The sequence below is a fragment of the Acanthisitta chloris genome, unplaced genomic scaffold (genome assembly GCF_000695815.1).
Source record: "Acanthisitta chloris isolate BGI_N310 unplaced genomic scaffold, ASM69581v1 scaffold22742, whole genome shotgun sequence".
Lineage (NCBI taxonomy): Eukaryota > Metazoa > Chordata > Aves > Passeriformes > Acanthisittidae > Acanthisitta > Acanthisitta chloris.
In genome coordinates, this window is record NW_008659117.1 from 35,001 (window position 1) to 38,491 (window position 3,491).

General features: G+C 42.4%; 1 protein-coding gene across 1 annotated transcript in view; it reads right to left on the reverse strand.

The window, feature by feature from the left end:
* Nucleotides 1-3,491, reverse strand: part of MTA1 (metastasis associated 1) — a gene marked incomplete at its 5' end in the record, with an annotated part of 61,905 nt that overhangs the window by 26,122 nt on the left and 32,292 nt on the right. The window lies entirely within an intron of this gene.

The window sequence follows — 3,491 nt, forward strand, 5'->3', positions numbered from 1 at the left end:
TTCAAAAAATACCTGGACAGAGTATTGATATTGCAGGGACAGGACTTCTGGGGAATGGAGGAAGATGGCAGAAGTCATACACAAAGTTTTAGACAGGAATACACAAGGAATTTATCAAATATGCAAAGACTCCTGGGTGCTGTTAGGAGTTCACAGTACAGAAGCAACAAAGAGCAGGCAGGCTTTGGAGCCAGCTGCTGAACACAAGCCCAAACTGCAGTGCTGACTACATTTCCCTCATATTCTCTTACCTGAAGACTGAAGGGAGTGAGCATATTCCTTTTATTTCCAGCTAATAAACTCATGATTTGGAATCTGCTTATTCAAGCAGAAATATCCTAAAATGGCTTTCTGAAAACCCATTTTCTTACACATTTGCACACTGACACAGGAGTCATCAGTGATTTCAGCGACCCAGAATACTTATTCCGTTTCACTCTGGCTAGTGCTGCAAAAACAGCATTGTGGGAATTCAGCCAAATCAATTTCTTGCTAATGGGGCATCAGTATTAGGTTTCGTGTTCTCAGCAATGACCCCTGAAAGCAAAGGAGTTCCAAGTGACAGAATTCTGAACACAACTGACCCTTCCCAGCTCCAGAACAAACCCAAATGCTGCTGGAAGGCAGGTCATCCTTATCTGCAAGCATCTGACCAGGCCCAGAGATACAGAGCTCAGTAAAGCTCTGTTTCTATAGAGACAAAATACATTCTGCTGTGAATGAACTACAGGAACCACACACGTGTTGCATAAGGAGGCAGGAGAGTGTCTGCCCTGTCCAGGAAAAATTTCTTATAAGCTTTCTGATGGTGCTCCTTGCCATAAAGTTCAGGGTCCTTCTGCAACAGTCAGTGCAGGAGGCCAAGTGGCACAGGAACACTGGAAGTAGTTTGTTCCTTCAGTACATTGAGCAGCACATACACACCCCAAAAGCAGGGGGGGAAATAAAGCCTGATTAGGTTTTTATCTCCTTTTGCTTATTAATTTGCCCAGCTCTTGCAAAGATTAAAGACTTTTGGGGTACTTATCAGAATGGCACGAAGTTCTTACACCACAGATGGCAGGAGGTCTGCAGGCACATTTAACAAAGGGGCAGTTGAAAGAGGCTAACATTCATGCTACTCTGCTCCGGGGTGTCACTATAGTAACCTGCTGCAAAAGAACTTCTGCCAATGATTCACTAGCAGCTCCATGTGCAAACATTACCAAGATGCTGCAAAACAAACTGCCCTCGCAGATGCACACGGCTACAAGTGGTGTTGCTCAACAGAGCAAAAGACTGCAGTAAAGAAAAATAAGGCCTTATCATGCATTTTGCTTCCCTTCTTTACATTGGATTGGAAAAATGCAGTGAAGGAGTCTGAAATCCATCAGTAAAGCCCACAAAAAGGTTTGGGATTTTTGGGCAGCTGGGAAGTGCTGCTGTGCCTGGCTGTACACAGCTGGCTGGGAACAACCTAAAGCACTGAGACCTCGTGCAGAAAGGAGGGTGATGGCCTGACTCCTCTGTCCTCTCTACAACCCACATCAAGCTTGTATTTAAGCACCAGTGCAAGGGATGTGTGGCTGAAAGCTGAGCACCAAACCACACTGATCAGCAGGACTAACACGCCGTAGTTGTGGCAAACTTCACCACAGGATTTTGCAGTGCTACAGTTAATGAAGCTGCAAATACCACTGTCCTGCTCCAAAGCTAAGGTCAAGTTTCACAGTGGCAGTAACAATAAAATTCAGACAGATAATGTTTTCATCATATGAGAAGCAAAAAGCTCTTAATTGTTGATGATATGTTAATTAAACTTGTTTGATATCACCAAAGCCTGCTACAGCTATTAACAAGAGAATCGGATGAGTAACTGGATGAATCATTAGGCAATTAATGAAGCTGAAGCAAAAGATGCAAATAAGGTAGTGAGAATAGTGATGGCATGGCAAACTATTATTTCCAGCTCTTATATCAGGAATGGAATTCTTTCAAACGGGTTCCAGTTGTGAAGGAGCAGTCAGTTATGCTAGAACAGGGACCGTGATAAGCAGATTTCTGGGCTATATTCTGCAAAAGATCAGTCTCAACTGAAAAGATTAAGGTGCTAAAGAACATGCAGAAAGAAGGCATTGGATGCCTGTCAACATGGACTTGAAGCCTCTGCCCCAAAAAAATCCAACCTGAAGACAATCCTGATCCCTGCAGAAAATTGGAATCCCTTCACTAGATGACTAGCTAACATTTCACCCACAGCATGGTGATAAATTTTTTGTTAAAAATAACTATAAACTTAATATCATCCAGTGAATGTTTCCTGCTATTGACGAAACCATCCGCGCTGGATGCAACAGAACATTTTAAAAATGAAGGCTCAGAAATAAGGACAATTTAAAATCTGTTGCAAGGCACATTTATGCCATTTACCTCAAGGCATCTAATGGAAGTGTTTGGATTCCTTACCCAGACAACAAGCAAGGTGAGTTGCCTTCACTAGTCTCCAGGCTTCTGTAAATATCCACTTCTAAGAACAGGTCTAATGACTGCCAAACAGTGTGTTTTGAACAGAAGCTTTCTCCAACAAAATGTTGGAGATTGCCATTTTAACCAGCATGGCTCACAACAAAGAGCACTGTTACACTTCTAAGTTTTCCATACTGCTGTGAACCTCTGCACAGTGAAACAGGGAAGGAAAAAAAGACTTGCTCCTCAAGCAGAGGACAACCAAGAAATGGACAAAAGAATTATCTTCAGCTTGTTAAGCAGTCGCCCTTTGTAGTGATCCAAAGTTCTGACCTATCCTCCAGTTCCCCTGTTGGCTTCACACAAGAGGTAGGGTAGGGAGAATAATATTTCTCTGCTTCACAAGTCTTCACGAGGCAGAGTTTGCAGCTTGTCAAAGTGCTTTGAGATTCTCAGATAAAATGCTGTAAATCGAATGTATTAATTTACACTTACAGATGTACAGTTAAAATTTACATTTTGCATCGATACATTTTGAAAACTGGAGATTGTGTGGAGCAGTTCATTCTTCCCTTTCTGTTCTTCCCCATTCTGATATCACTTTGATCAAAGCAAAAGAGAGGAGAGGAAAGCCACACAAAATTGGATGCCTCAGCCTTCATGTCTGCAGATGTTCTAATCCTGAAAAGCACCAGCTACACAACCAGCCCTTCATCAAAAGGAAGCAAGTAACTGGTATATATGATGCCTATGAGATTTGTAAAACCAGAGTATGACTTCCACGACTGCCTGAGGAGTATGTCTGGGTATTCACTAGAAGGAGAAAGAGACGAAGACTACATCTGCATGAAGTAAGGTCTCCAACATTCACACTGGAGGATGGCAGGATGAGGTGTGTGAGAATGTGGAATCTCTTTGTGCATTCAGGTTTTTGCTGCTGCTTTAACACCACTCCCACTGACAGAGACATTGCTACAGAAAACAACTGAAAGATTTTTTCAGTAGTTCCTGAATGCAGAGTTTAATTGATGTTACACTTTTCCCTT